Consider the following 8,468-nt stretch of genomic DNA (forward strand, 5'->3'; position numbering starts at 1 on the left):
AAAGCGCGTGGGTAAAAGTGGAGCTCCCGAGTACGCTAATCAATTCATTGCCTTAAAATTGCTAAAACTGCAGCCGAAAACTGAAACCATTCAGTTTTAAGGGCACGAAGTCCGTGGCTTGTTACTCCAGCACCGAGGCATGAACAAAACGAACACGAAGCACAACGACAGGTCGCTGCATAATTGAAGACACTGTGCAGTCAGTGCACGCAAACCAAGGCCCAAAAGCAAAAAAACTCTTCCGTGTTAATGCTTTGCATCGAGCTATACTTCTGGGCTCACTCCCAAAATCAGTCAAAGGCATTTGAAGAAACACAAAGGTACTTCGAAGGCAAGGTAAGGTTGGTTAGCCTTAACTGTAAAGAAAAAGGCAATTGAAAAAATCAATACGAAAATGGAAAACAGAGAACGAAGGCTAGAAATGCGCAGTGCAAGGAAGAAAAAAGAGGCCGCCTGTCACAGGGAACAGTGCAGGCAATTACATTTAATTAAGTAAATCGGCGCCTTAAATGGGACCCACCGTGGACCTTCGCAACAAATCCGCTTTAGAAACTTCATTTTGAATGCAATGCAGATCGTGTGACAACCACCTCCTTTTCAGGTCTCTTGGATTTGTTATTTGGTTGCTTATGCGGAGCATTTTCGGACTTCTACGGCGTGACGCTGTCTGCGTGGTGGCCAATTCGTAGCTATTCTTCGAATTAAAGACGGATATTTCATGGGTATTACTCTGCCGCTTTTAAAGGTAACATTTTGAGGTGAAAATGAAAAGATGAATGGACCGGCTCTAGTTAGGTAACAAATTGAGCTTTGAAAATGGAACTGTGGGCAGAGTCGGAGTTCATGCGTATGCAACTAGAGATGGTCATTCGATGCGTCCAACAGATTGTGGGCTTATTACACGCCGTCGCGATTTACACGCAGAGCTTCGGCGTTGCAAACGCGGTTGAAAATAACAAGTGATTCTAGGCTCAGTGAAACTTGAGCAAACAGAATGTGCTAATGCTCTGTAATATCCGCGACCGTAGTGTTCTGTTTGATATTAGATGTTATTGCTACCCCCACTAAAGAATAGGCCAGTAAGAAAAAGCATATTTTCTGTATCATGCAACAAGCACTGTCCACATAAATGAGAGCTCAGTGATGTCTCAGTGTATAGTCTGGGCCCCGATGTTCTGAAAAAAAAAAAAAAAAAAAAAACAACCCTAAATTCCTTTTCACTATGGGCAAGAATATATGCTTTCCTCCTTTATCACTTGGCCAGTGGAACGTTACAGCCTCCTCCATACTATCGTGCTTTCAGTTCGTCGCTCCAAATACGTGGCAAGACGACAAAACAAGTTCACGTTTTTGATAAGTTTATCGCGTCAGTGTATATGAGCAGTGGCTCGCATTGCATTCCCAGGAACAGTTAGTCGTTTCCTGCTGACAGAGAGTTTATCAGTGAAAGCTGAGCAGTTGAAGGCAAACATAAAGAAAGAATTTTTTGGACAATCAGTAACTTCTCACTTTTTTTTTTTTTTGGCTGAGTGTCCCTTGACTTAGGGTATATAAAGAAGAATAAGAGGAAGTTTCATCATAGCAACCACAAGACAGCTCACGACCAACCATTCCCAACAGAATGCACACCCTTGAAGCGGTGCTTTCAGTGTGCTTGGCTTTTGCCATAATATACTGCAAGATCAGTGATGGGATGCCGGAGCTCATATTCGAAACAAGTAAGTGGATCTGCAGAAGGGCTCGATAATTATGCGATGCCTAGTACATTTGGGACTAAACGAAATGAGCTGCGTCGCCACAAATAAGTTCAGAACCATCTCAAAAAGTTCTAATTGCTTGCTTTGTGCAACATCGTTCTGGCAGTGTTCTTTGTGTTCCCCGCCTCTTTGTTTTGGTTGAACGAAAGACGCCATGAAGGTGGTTCGTATACTGAACAGATAACGATTCATGACATCGCAGTTCAAGTGGCTTAAAACTGCGCCGTATCAGCCTTTGCTGAGCTAAAATAATTAAAGAGAATTGGGGCATGGTAAAGATATCGTAAGCCTATTCCACTCCATTTGGAAATAAAACCATCCCTAAATATGTGCCGAGCGTAGTTTGTACCAGTGCAGCACAAGCAAAACGATCAGACCGACTGTCATGTCCAGGATGAAAGGCAATGTCTATGTTTAGTTTTAGGGCGCACAAAAGGATGGCGTCATAAATTACTTCACAGAAGTGCTGTGAAAAATATATGTGATGTTTGTAACCAGTCTAATGCTGCTGGCAGAAATGCATGAACTCGAACAATGTACCACGCACCGCGAGAAAATTAACACACTTTCTCCCCCTTAGCTCAGTATTTCAAAGAAAAGTTTGCAAAAATTTTGAATGGCGCAGAAGAACGCCTGCTTGCTTTAATTCAAGGCCTGAGCCCAGTAACTCGTGGGAGCGTGCAAACAAGCGTATTAAATTTATGGATCAACGGTACGATATATCTTGTTCTTCCTAGCGATTTGTTCGGTCACATTTTTGCTTTTATATCTAATAAATATTTCGGCCTTATAATGAAAATAGGAAGTGCAGTATAAGCGTCGATTTTTTTTTTTTTTCTCAGATACGAGTTGAAGGAGATTTGTGTAGAATTATACTCAATAATTAAAATACCACTTTGTGGCGGTTTCGCATACAGGAAATATGTGCTTTTACCTCTTCTATTAAACATTGTTAGCATGCGAAGAAATCCCAAACTTTCCACGTTATTCCTCCTTACGGATGCCTACTACAAGTGCACGTCAACGTGCCCAAGGTATAAAAAATTTGAAACCCTACTTTTTCATTTATTTGGAGGAATGCAAGCTATTATTTCTCTCGGGGTGCTAATGCGCCTTCTAATAATACATATAAACACGCCATAGACTATGCTTCTATTGCCAAAAAAATACGTATAGTGCTACAGACTACTGAAAGAGCATCACTGGGCCGCAACATAGACAAGGGCAAGCCACGCAAGGAATACGGAGTGCGCATATTCGCTAAAATGCAGTATACACAGAAATCTAAGAAATCACTCAAACGTAAACACAAGGAAATCAAGCAGTGACAATGACATTATACTTCTGCTTTTGTTTACATTTCTGTTTTAATTGACTCCGTGCGCATTACAAAAACTGAATTATAGAAAGATTAGAAACTAAGGTACAATTATTTCCACCTAATACATTTAAGACGACAATTTTACACCACCATTCGCATTTATTCGTGTTATTTTATTTTCGAACGCCTCACTTCCCCAAAGCTTACTCCACGACGCAAAATAGCCACTCTTGAGTTGGCGCATTTGGATATGTTGGTGCTATCTAATACGCGTGCTTACATTTCTGACCTCATGATTTCAGATAACTGTAATTTCGAGAGAAAAGAACTACTGAATGGTGCAGCGATAACTCTGAACGAAACGTGCGTCAAAGTATCGTGCCACAGGGGAAGAATAGAGCGGGAAGAGTAAGTATTCTTTTCGAGTGCTATGAATCATTGGTTCCACTTATATTTTTTTCCCATGCATGCTATTTACTTCACATTAATTCCCATACACCTGCAGCACCATATGTATGGACTTCAAGCCTTTTTTTTCCAGAAATGAGTGGTGGCATATTGTAACGTGTATATCTGCTAAAATACCTGTCACCAGTGTCGGCAGCGTGGGCAGTACAGCTAAATGAAGACCAGACCCTTCTCACCCTTTACAAGCCGGCCTCGAAAGGCTTCCAGAGCTCTCTTGATGAACAAAAAAAATATATATATTCCTTCATTATTTTTATGCTTCACATCCCTCACGGCATAACACACATTATTTGTTTGCATGGTACCTGTAAACTCTTATATGAATCGAAATAAACTTTCAAAAGCAAATTGGGGTAGCACTTAAAGAAAAAATTGCAAGAATGATTTAACTGCGTTATACCGGGAGGTTTATTTTAAAATCTCCACATTTCTTTAAAGCATGGTAAGTGTTTTAGATTGATTTTAGTCCTGGGGTATTGTAGGCTAAAAAGGACATGGTTTAAGAGACAGTAGGCTTCAATTGGTTCGCTAATAAGTCAATATGTCAATGAAAGTATATAATTTTCATCTAAAGGGGTACGTTGTATTTGAGGAATCGGAGCTAGTCCCACACAAGTATAGCCACAAAAAAAGATGTTACAAAACTTCTAGCTCACGTTAGAAGGCCCGAACGTCACCCTCACCCTCATATATTATTATTATTATTATTATTATTATTATTATTATTATTATTATTATTATTATTATTATTATTATTATTATTATTATTATTATTATTATTATTATTATTATTATTATTATTATTATTATTATTATTAATCATTTATTAACACTTCGAAATTGCTTGACACACGCACCACCCGCTTCAAACAGTAACAAATTGCCCGAGGGAGGGTGTGGCGTAGAGGATTCGGGCAATATGCGCTTTGATGCCGGACTGCAGCACGATGACCACAGTGGCTGCGTGGATTTGATACCGACGAAGCGGCGGCTATCAGCGAGGCCGAAGTCTACGCGACATTGACCTCGAACCGCCGTTCGTCCTTCTGGCTTTCAGCTGATGCCAGCAGAGTGACGAAACTGCTGGAGAGTGAACTGCATCACTAGCACTGTGTTACTGTGTGAAGCGGCTGTCATGATTACATTTTTGGGCGTTGTGAAGCATGCTACATATATAAGAAAAACATTTTTTCGTTGATATACTACTTGGATGCCGATCCTCATTTCTGCAAATACAACATAGACCATGAAGCGAAAATCTAAAACTTATGTAACGTATTTTTAATCAATTATCTAATTCATGCAACCTGCCGATAACCTGGTATACGCCGCAGTCCTCAATATGGCCCTATGACTAAAATAAAATTAAAGCAATTGACTTTCATCTCAAAATTTGTCACCTGTTAAATATAACGTCCGGTACATAGAGCGAGAGTTACTGTTCGCGTAATTTAGTTGCGTATGCTAGTATGCGAGCAAGCGTCTTTTCATTTATTCCTGCCGTAACGTGCGTTGACATCGTCGCATTGCAATTGCAATAAGCTATAGCTTCTGAGAACGAAGGAAATAGCTGATTTATAAATCATATTTCGGAAGATACAAGACATTTGCGTTTATTGTTTTTTTTTTTTTTTTGGCGATGTTTCAGTGTTCTAGCAATGCTGAGGTTAATTATATGCCGGCTATTACCGTCTTCAAGAGGCAGAAAAAAATTCGGCGGAACGGATGCAAACTCAGGAATCTAACCAATAAGGAAAATCATACCTATCTCTGTACGCGCTCACAGCGCGCTTTTAACAGTATTGGAAGTATTGGGCGAGTTGGAAGTAGTTCATATGGCTGACAGTTAAGCCAGCCTCCCGAACTACGCACTATCTGTTGTAGTTGTCACCGAATGTCATCAGTGCACAATCTTCTTCTCGGATCTGTCATAGATCCAAACGCACCGCTATCGCACCGCCCTCTCTTATGGTTGAAGCAGTCCTAAAGTCGCATACTTCGCTAAAACTAAAATCCCTAAGCACCGATTTATCCTATCTTTGCCTGGAGCCTGATCGCAAAACCTTCGCCTCGAACTGAAGGCTAAAAGCAAAGCGACGTTTAGAGCACAAGCTCCGAATATTTAAAACTTGGTTGAATATGCTCCAATTCTTTTTCTTTAATCGATAGTTTTGCTTTCGCATCGAAATGCAATCATGCGGGCTCGATCACTAAGCGCCGCCGGAGTGGCGGAGTGGTTACGGCGCTCGACTACTATTCCCAAGGACGCGGGATCGAATCCCGGTCTCGGCGGCCGCTTTTCGGTGCAGGCGAAAAGCAAGGCGCCCGTGTGCTGTGCGTTGTCAGTGCATGTTAAAAACTGCAGATGGTCGAAATTTCCGGAGTCCTCCACTACGGCGTCTCTCATAGCCTGAGGCGCTTTGGGACGTTAAACCCTACAAACCAAACCAAACCAAACAAATTTTTACAGTGCACAGAACACTGCAGCACAGAGCGCGGTTCTATTCTCCACGTTTTATAGTTTATTAACGCAGACCAGATATAAAGCGTAACATAATCATCAAAATGCGAACACGTATTGTTTTAGTAAAGCTTGAGGTAGACATTGTGCCAAAATGTTGAATTTTACCTAATATTGTTTACAATCATTTTTAAAACTTCGCGAATATAACAATGACAGAGCGAGAAACCCAGGAACATACACAAGCATGTGTGTGTTCCTGTGTTTCTCGCTCTGTCCTTGTTTTATTCGCGCAGTTTTAAAAATGAATGATTTACACGAACTAGCCCGCCAAAAGACTCTTTTGTTTACAATGTTAAAAAGAAATAGATTTTTCTACATAGAGAAAAAAAAAACATATTGAAGGCACATATACACAGTATGTGGTGTACGGTACTGGAAAAATTAAATAATTGTTGTGGCCCGATAACGCCTTGCTATTAGCACGCTGTCGAACAGATTAATAGAGCTCTTAAAAACATCCTTTTTTATCGTACAGCGTCCTTTTTGCATTAGTAGGATTAACTTTGTGTTAGGTTCGTAATAAGTAACTATGACTAATAATAAAGTATTTTATTAAGCATGCGGTTTTTGACTGCACGTACTTCGCAATATTCAACTTTATTCATATTTGTACTTAACGTTAAAATATTTACCTTGCATTTCTTTTGCAACATATTCATTTAGATATCTTTCCACTCTGTTAGAGAAAACTCCGCTTGGTAAAGGTAACTGTTCATTCCGCAAGTCTGCCGAAGTTTTTTTAGTAACTGCAAAAAGTATTTTGCGACATCGCTGGTCTCTACAAAGCAACCAACTCTGTGTAAGAAAGACCGATTGGTTGGTTTGTTGTTCAACATTCCCAGGCGACTAAGGCTATGAGAGACGTCATAGTGGAGGGCTCGGAAATCGCGACTACCTGGGGTTCTTTAAGGTTCACTCACTTCGCCCAGCACACGGGCGCCTTGCGTTTCGCCTCCACCAGAAAGCAGCCACCCAGACTAGGAATCTAACCCGCGTCATTGGGCACAATAGTCGAGCGCCCTACCATTGCATCGCCCCAGCGGGGTGAGAGTCCGATTAATCTGGGATTCTAGGATATTAGAAGCTGTTTTCTTATCCTCAACATTAGAAATTTTGCATAACTGTCTCTTGAAGCGCAGATGCGCTTCTCAAGTTTCAGGCGGCTGAGCCCCTGCATCCTGGAACTTTGTGGTCATTCGGCTACCACGCTGACATTCAGTTTGCCTCTGCAAAATCTTGTAGTGCTGAAACGTTAGATGGCTATAGTCAGTGCTGTTTATGTTTTCTTCTAGGTGTGAGAAAATCGAATTGAATGATCCTTTCTGCGGCAGTACGAATGGAACAGGAATTCACTTCCCGGACTGTTGCCCGGTCTATTATTGTGAGCACGGGACAAGCATTCAGAACTGATATGTAGATGCTCTGCAATGAATGAAGATTTCAGTCCGGTGTTGCCGAAAGGGAAAGTGGATAAATAAAAACCAGTGTCATGAATAACTGAACATTTGTGATCATTTGTTTTAACTGCTGTTCGAGAAATAACCGACAATATTTTTCCTATTGTATTAGATTGGCAAACTTTCCTGTACCGCATGCGAAGGGCAGCATTTCTTTTCTAACGTCTTTATAATCATACGTTAGGTTTTCGTGATGTAGAGAGGTGAAGCTGCACTGAATATAACCTCAAAACGTTTCACTGTCAAATTTGGGCGTGCTTTCCTTTCGGACATACAGATGTTTACGTCCCCATCTGCATGTGTAGCGTCCACCCCCTCCTTGGCCATATTAACTTTCACTGGTAGAAAAAGCATTTAAAATAACCGCTTGTAGCCGACGTCTAAAACTGCTGCGAATGCTGCAAGGGTTCGTGGATGCCGACTAAAGAGAATCGTGATAATTTTACATGCTGATAAGAAAAGTAACTGCTTGTTGTCACGCATAATTACAGGGAATTCAGCGCAACACAAACACACACAAGAAAGGGGACACCAAGGGCACCGGAAAGTTCTACTACCTGGAGTTATTTACCGTGCACTGACATTGCACAGCACACAAAAATTTAAGAAGACGTATGAAGTTAATTGCCCCGCCGGGGTGGTGCAGTGGTAAGACGCCCGACTACTGTGCCGGAGTTCCCGGGATCGAATCCCGGCCTCGGCGGCTGCGTTTCGATGGAGGCGAAACGAAGTGGCGTGCGTGTGCTGTGCGATGTCAGCGCACGTTAAAGATCCCCAGGTGGTCGAAATTACTCCGTAGCCCTCCACTACGGCTCCCCTTTCTCTCTATCCACTTTCACTCCCACCTTCATCCCTTCCCTTACGGCGCGGTTCAGGTGTCCACAGAGCAAGTGTGACAGATACTGCGCCTTTCCCTTCCTATGAACCAACCAACCAACGTA

At 41.6% G+C, this 8,468-nt stretch overlaps 1 long non-coding RNA gene across 1 annotated transcript; it reads left to right on the forward strand.

Annotated features, from left to right (window-relative positions):
* The first annotated feature begins 1,563 nt into the window (after positions 1–1,563).
* LOC146193207 (uncharacterized) lies at positions 1,564–7,567 on the forward strand. The gene is made up of 3 exons (XR_014706414.1): positions 1,564–1,718; positions 3,381–3,486; positions 7,363–7,567. It is a non-coding gene; the product is annotated as an uncharacterized LOC146193207 (long non-coding RNA).
* Positions 7,568–8,468: the final 901 nt, after the last annotated feature.

Source organism: Amblyomma maculatum, chromosome 4, assembly GCF_055883805.1.
Source record: "Amblyomma maculatum isolate TAMU_Amacu chromosome 4, ASM5588380v1, whole genome shotgun sequence".
NCBI classification, from domain to species: Eukaryota; Metazoa; Arthropoda; class Arachnida; order Ixodida; family Ixodidae; genus Amblyomma; species Amblyomma maculatum.